A 7820-nucleotide genomic window follows, 5' to 3' on the forward strand; every position below is an offset into this window, starting at 1 on the left:
CGGGAGTTACTTTTCCCGTGTCAGGCGGTCTGCTATGACCGTACGCTGTGCCATTCTTGTCTTCTAGCCTGTGGTTGGTTTGGTGTCCGTTCTGTGACCTGTCTGTTGCGTTGGCAGGTAGGTTGGTGGAGTACGGAAAGCATGCTGTCCCTTGGGTCAACTCTGGTGGTCCCAACAAGTGGGGCCCACCTTGATGACTAGGCTTGGGACTCTTAGAATTCGTCGGGTAGGAACAGTTGCCCCCAGTCTGCCAGGATGCTGGGCGAGTATGCTGGGAGATTTGATATGAGCTTCGTTTGATTTGGGTGAGGGATCTGCTTTGGCGACCCAGCTGGTGACTTCGTTGGGCGAGCTCATGGGAGGATGGTACTTCCTTTAGGGCGGACCGTCCGCATGAGGTTCGGTGACCTGAGGTTGAAAGGGCGTTGATTCAGCGGCCAGGGCGCTGGTCGAGGCTGGTTACAGATGTTTCTGAACTGGGTGATTGTCCTATTGGGCACATGGATCTATCTTTGAGTAGCTTGGCGTCTCTTTGAGACATGATGTATTTCCTTAGTTCCTTGCGCCACGTGGTAGGTGTTAATGACCTTGGGCAGTGTATTGGTTGGAGTGGGACGTTTCATCATTATCTACTGTGACTCTTAACATCCGCCGAATTTTATTGTGTCTTGGGATTGACCGCTGGTCACTTAACTGCCAACACGTGTCACGACCTTTGGTTTTTGCCGAATTTCCTTCGTTTTTCGGGCTTCCATTGGATTGCACTTGAGTGTTTTTCTATGGTTCTGATGAGGATATGGATGGGCCTGGTAATTTGGCCCACGGTCCAGGTTCTTCTATAAATGGAGGTTCTTGTGTCATTTCCACTTTTACGCATTTTCAAAAACCCTTGAATTCATTCTGCGATTTCTTGCTTCTCGTGTGATCTTCTTTTAGATTCTTTCAACTTCTTCAAAAGAAAAACCCAGGTAACCTTCTGTTCTTCATGGTTTTTATTTGTGATTATGAGTCCGACTCTGACGTGGAGATCCTTCCTGGACCTCCGCCGTGTTTCCAGAAATTACCACATTCGTCTTACGCATTGGTGGAGGTTCTTCAACCGTTGAGTGTTGTCCCTCCCCTCCCTAGAGGTGGAGGTGTAGGGTTTTACTGGAGGGGTGCCGATGACTATCTGGCCTCACTGCGTGCCAAGTACGGGCTTAGTTTGAGCGACAGTTCCGAGTCTGAGTCTCAGTCTGAATCTGATGACTCTTGTGATGGCAGGTTCATGACAATGAGGACGTATAAATCAAAGGCTCCGCAACTGTCTGTTCCAGCGGAGTTGGCTGGGGCGGATTCCCGCTACTGGTGGGTGGACAGAGAAGTGCTTGGGACGCCTAGCACGTTTCCCTATGTGAGTTCCCTCAGCCTACCTGTGGCCAAGGAGTCGTTTCATGGTTTCGAGGCCGTTGCTCCTAAGTTAGTGGAGAGGGTCTGTTACGACTTTGCCGAGGAGAAGAAAGATAAGTATACCTTCTTCATGTATGAGGCGTACGTCCGACGCCTGGGGCTTCGTCTCCCACTGGAGGAGTGGGATATTCAAATTCTGACGCACTTGTAGCTTGCGCCGAGCCAATTGACCCCAAACTCGTGGGGGTTTATTAGGGCGTTCGAGATCATGTGCCGGACGGCGGGCTTTCCTTGTACTCTAAAGATGTTCTTCTAGATGTTCCCGATCGGACATCGCACCAATTTTGATGAAGAAAAGGAAGGACGCCATGGTTGGACGAGTCTGATATCTCGGCCAGAACGGGGGTTGCTGACGCCGTTTTCTTCAAACGAGAAGAAATGGAAGGGCGGGTATTTCAAGGTCAGTGTCAGGCGGGCATGGAACAACTGGTGTCTCAGCAAGTCGGGCAAGCCACGATTCCCTTTTTCTTGGAAGGGGGAGATTCATCAGCGCCCTTCCAAGGGCTTTTTGGTGGAGATTGAGGACTTATCTCCGGATGAGGTAAAAGCTGCTGAACTCATATCCTACTGGATTGACGAGGGGGGAATTCTTCCTTGCTCGGCGATCCGTGACAGGGGCGGTGCTTTAGTGGACCTTGTCGGTGGGTGGACTGGGTTCATCTTTTACTACTTTGCTTGTCTGTATTTGCTTATCCTGTTGTTAATGTTTTTCTTCTTCTTTGTGCAGTCGGACTAAAAGCCAAGATGAGTGAGAAGCTGAGGAAGAGTCTTCTTTTGAAAAGGACCGCTGCCGCCGCCTTGGTTAAAAAGGATGCTGCTTCTTCCAAGCATCAAAGGACGTCATCCCCCATTCCCTGTCCTACTGAGGGGTCTTCCCGTCAGGCAGATACGCCACCTTCTTCAGAGAGTGGGGGGCCGCCTCGGAATTTGGCGGAAACAGAGCTGGTTCACAAGACTCCTGAAACGCCTCCTGTTGTGCCAACTGAAGCAGTTCTTCCTTCTGAAACTGCTGGAATTCCTCCGCCCGTGTCAACTGGGGACGAAGCCGGGACCTCGGTGCCTCCTCCTTCTGGGCAGCCAACTGGAGAGGACGTTGGTCGTTCCTCTGAGTCGACCAGGAGAAAGGGGGCTAGGGGGAGTCAGGACCGCATTTCTCCTGCTAGCGTCCCTCGGGTTATCGAGCAGGCGCCCCTTAATGCCAATGCCAAGGAGACTTTCGACAAGTTGCCCCTATCCGTCCTTCTGCAGAACGTGAAAGGAAGCGTTGTTCTCATTGCTTCTACCCAGAAGTATTTGGAGGTGGACGGGGTTTTGGAGGCGCGGGTGGCGGACGCGACGACGTCGAAACTCCGGGCTGTGCATGAGGCGGAAAAGCAGAAAATGGTCGATACCTATGCTGCTGAGAAGGCGGAGCTGACCAGGCTGGGCGAGGTTGCCAAGGCCCAGGCGGCGGATCTGTCCACTCGCGTTGGGTACGACAAGGTAAAAATGACCGCCCAAGTGATGGAATCAGAAGGGGTTGTTCGTGCTAAAGAGGAGGCGCTTCGCCGGCGAGAAAGGGAGTCTGTAGCCTGGAAAACCCGTGCAGAGGCCGCCGAGCGAGAAAGTGCTGCACTTCTTGGGCAGGTGCAGGCATTAAGTGTAGAGAAAGCGTCTCGGGAGGCTCGGGTGCGGACACTAGAGGATGAGAAAGAGCAGCTGGAGCAGGCTGTGGGTGAGGCCGCGACAGATGCTTGGGTGAGTGCTCCGTCCCAACTAGCCCTGGCGCATCCAGACAAAGACTGGTCTTGGATGCAGCTGGGGGCCTATGTTGAAGAAGGGCGCCTGCTAGTGGGGGTGATGATGGTGAGCCGGTGCTGATGTCTTTTCCTGGCCAGGGTGGGGGGCCTTTGTAACTTGGTGTTTAAGTTTCCTGTAATTTTTCTTTTTCTTTTTGATCGCCTTGTAACTCGTTTTCATCTTAATGAAGAATCTTTGCTCTTATCTTCTTTAATACTCTTGTGTGATGTTGTATAACAATTGGGTGACGTGTTTCTAGATGATTTGAATGTGATAGATTTGGCTCTGAATTTGCCCGCCTTTAGCCAGGCGAATGTGGAATGGTCTCTTGGGAACTAGAGAAAAACCATTTAAGTGCGCGAGGGCCGGCCCCATGGGCGAGAGTGAAAACCCTAGTTGGCATCAGGCAAGGGGGGTGAAGACCGGCCCCTTGGATGTATGTAAAACCCAATAGTTGGCACTAGGCAAAGGGGGTGAAGACCGGCCCTTTGGATGTAGGTAAAAAATCATAGTTGGCACCAAGGAAAGGGGGAGAAGACCGGCCCTTTGGGTGTAGGCAGAAACCATATTTGGCACCAAGCAAAGGAGGCGAAGACTGGCCCTTTGGGTGCAGGTAAAAAATCATAGTTGGCACCAAGCAAAGGGGGCGCAGACCGGCCCTTTGGGTGTAGGTAAAAAATCATAGTTGACACTAGACAAAGGGGGCGAAGACCGACCCTTTGGGTGTAAAAAATCTTAAAGATGGCAGGAAATGATTCATCAAGATAGTTTGCGGAGCACAACGTCTCAACCATATATATATAAGTGGAAAAGATTACAAAGAAAACGACCAACCGCGCATGGGGTTGTCGGTAAGGCATAAAATATCCGGAGGTTGGCGGCGTTCCAAGTTCTGGGGATGTTTTTTCCTGCCAAGTCTTGAAGCTTGTAAGCTCCTTTGCCGATCTTGCTGATGACGCGGTAAGGCCCTTCCCAATTGGGTCCCAACTTGCCCTTCACTCGTCCTACGTCTGCTCTCCTTAGTACTAGAGTTCCTTCGGGAAATTGGCGTTAGTACTAGAGTTCCTTCGGAAAATTGGCGAGGAACGACTGAAGAGTTGAATTTCGCCGCAGTTTTCTTTTTTATGCTTTCTTCTCTGAGACGGGCTCTTTCCCGGATTTCTTCCACTTCATCGAGGTTGTTTCTGAGGAGGGACTGATTATCGCCCTCATTGAATTGAATTGTTCGCCAAGTAGGTTCTCCTATCTCGACCGGGATCATGGCCTCTGCGCCGTATGTTAAATTAAACAGTGACTCGCCGGTCGTCGATTGGGGAGTGGTTCGATACGCCCACAGCACGTGATGGAGCTGATCTGGCCAGTTTGCTTTTGACTCGTCTAGCCTTTTCTTCAACCTTTTCAGGATGACCTTGTTTGCTGCTTCGGCCTGCCCGTTAGTTTGTGGGTGCTCTACTGAAGTGAAGTGTTGCTTGATATGGATGCCTGATAACAATTCTTGGAATCTTCGGTCGGCAAACTGGGTGTCGTTATCCGTTACTATGGCGGACGGGATGCCGAAACGAGTGATTATGTTTCGCCAGGTGAATTTTTGAATGTTTGCTGAGGTGATGGTAGCCAACGCTTCCGCCTCTATCCATTTAGTAAAATAATCTATGGCGACAATCAAAAACTTCAGTTGCCCTGTTGCTTGAGGGAAAGGCCCCAGGATGTCCATACCACACCTACAGAAAGGCCAAGGTGATTGCGTTGTGGTTAGTTCTTCTGGCGGGGCTTTATGGAGATCGACGAAAAGTTGGCAACGGGTGCACTTTCGAGTGAGGTTGGTCGCGCGTCCTTTTCCATTGTGGGCCAGTAGTACCCAGCACGTAGCACCTTCTTAGCGAGTGGGGCGGCGCCCAAATGATGTCCACAACTTCCCTCGTGAACTTCTCTGAGGACATAATCCGCCTGCTCTGGACCAAGGCATTTGAGTAAGGGGGCGGTGAATCCTCGCTGATATAATGTTCCCCGGAGTAGGGTGTACCAAGAGGAACACCTGAGGAACCATTGTTTTTCCTTCATGTCGGGAGGTAAGGTGCCATGGACGATGTATCGGATGAAAGGTCCCATCCAATCGTCTGGGATCTCTACCCGTTCTACTGCCAAGACACTTGGGTGGTAGACTGTTCCATGACGACATACCGATTGTTCCTGAGGCATTTGGTGCTGGCGAGTTTGGACAAGATATCGGCTCGGGCGTTGCTTTCTCGGGGTACATGTTGAATGGTTGCTTCATCAAAGTTGGCCATGAGCTCCTTCACCTTGAGCAGATATTTTCCGAGGAGGGCGTCCTTGGTTTGATATGCACCTGAAACTTGAGATACGGGTAATTGAGAATCGCTGCAAATTAATACCTTACGGGCGCCCACTTCCTTTGCTAGCTGTAGCCCGACAATACACGCCTCATACTCCGCCTGGTTGTTGGACGTTGGAAATGTGAAAGTAAGGGAATGTTCAATGGTTACTCTTTGCCCATCTTCCAATAGAATTCCAGCCCTGCTGCCTTTCGGGTTAGAAGATCCATCGACGAAGATGGTCCATACATGCTCCGGATCGCCCTCTAGTGCGGCTAGCTCCGCCACGAAGTCAGACAGGATTTGACTCTTAATGGCCGTGCGAGGTTCGAAACGGATGTCAAATTGGGAAAGTTCTATTGACCATGCGATCATCCGCCCGGCCAATTCTGGCTTATGCAAAATTTGCCTGATTGGCTGATTAGTCCTGACGATTGTTGTATGAGATTGGAAGTACTGGCGTAGTCTTCGTGTGGCGACCAACAACGCATATGCCACTTTTTCCAGCTTTTGGAACCTTAACTCTGGTCTTGCAAGGCTTTGCTTGTGAAATAGACCGGGTTTTGACCTTCTGTCGTTTCTCGGATCAGTATGGCTGCCACCGCCCCGTCAGACACGGCCAAATATACATACATGATTTCTTCTAGGAGTGGCTTGGAGAGAATAGGTGGGGCGGCCAGATATTGCTTGAAAGTGTTGAACGCCGCTTCACAACTCTCAGACCATTCAAACTTGGTGCTCTTCTTCAATAATTGGAACAAAGGAAGTGAATGTTTCGCAGCGGATGGGAGAAACCTGGACAACGCGGCTAGTCGCCCATTTAATTGTTGGACCTCCTTGACCGTACGGGGGCTTCTCATGTCGATGATTGCCTGGCATTTGGATGGATTTGCTTCGATCCTCCGGCTGGTTAGAAGGAAACCGAGGAACTTGCCTGCCTTTACTCTGAAAGTGCATTTTTCGGGGTTTAGCCGCATGTTGTATTTGCAGAGTTGCCGAAAAATGTTTTCCAAAATGGATACATGATCTTCGCCGGGGAGGCTTTTGGCGATCATATCGTCCATGTAGACCTCCATGTGTTCTCCGGTCTGGCCGGCGAACACCTTGCTCATCATTCTTTGATATGTTGCCCCCGCATTTTTCAAGCCGAAGGGCATGACAGTGTAGCAGTAGGCGGCTTGATCAGTGATAAATGCCAGTAGGCGGCTTGATCAATGATGAATGCAGTCTTTTCTTGGTCGGGGGGTACATCGGGATCTGATTGTAGCCGAAGTATGCGTCCATGAAGGACAGGTACTGATATCCTGAAGAATTATCCACCAAATGATCAATGTTTGGTAAAGGATAAGGGTCTTTAGGGCATACCTTATTGAGGTCTGTGTAGTCCACGCACATCCGCCACTTCCCTGAGGGTTTCTTCACCAACACAACATTTGCCAACCATATGGTGTAGGTGATTTCGCGGATGAAACCCGCCTCCAGCAACTCGGCCACTTTTAAAGCAACTTCCTTGGTCTTGTCCGCCCCCATTTTTCGCCTTCTTTGCACCACTAGTTTAGCCCCTGGTTTTGTTGTCAGTCGATGGCAGGCGAAAGAAGGATCTATACCCGGCATATCTGCCGCCGACCAGGCGAAGAGGTCTCGGTTTGCCTTTAGCGATGCCTCCAGCCGTGACCTTTGATTTGGCGGGAGGGAACTGCCAAGGTATACTACTTGCCTTGGGGATTGACCCAACTGTAGAGTTATTTTTTCCCCATCTGGTTGTGGTCGGAAATCTCCTTCGTCTGCCCGGACGTCCAACTCTACCATGTGCACGCTCCGAGGTCTTTTGGAGGGAGGAACGTGCTGCTTGTTGAAGTGGGGGCGGAGGCTCATCTGGTAGCAACTGCGGGCCGATTGTTGGTCTCCTTTTAATGTGCAGACTTGGAGACTGATAGAGAGGAACTTCATGCAGAGGTGGGGTGTAGAGACGATGGCTCCAAGCCTGTTCAAAGTTGGCCGGCCGATTATGGCGTTATATGCTGAATCGCACTAGACGACCAAGAACTTTGTTTGGACGGTCCTGCCCATGGGGTGGTCGTCGACTGTAAGCCAAATCTCTACGTATCCCCTGGGAGTGATTCCCTGACCGGAAAATCTGACCAGCTATCCATCATAAGGTAAGAGGTCGCGATCCCGGAGCTCCATTTTTTCAAATAGATCCTGAAAAATAACGTCAGCCGAGCTACCTTGATCAATGAACAAGCGACTAACCTTTTT

This window comes from Lupinus angustifolius, chromosome LG14 (assembly GCF_001865875.1).
Source record: "Lupinus angustifolius cultivar Tanjil chromosome LG14, LupAngTanjil_v1.0, whole genome shotgun sequence".
Taxonomy (NCBI): Eukaryota; Viridiplantae; Streptophyta; class Magnoliopsida; order Fabales; family Fabaceae; genus Lupinus; species Lupinus angustifolius.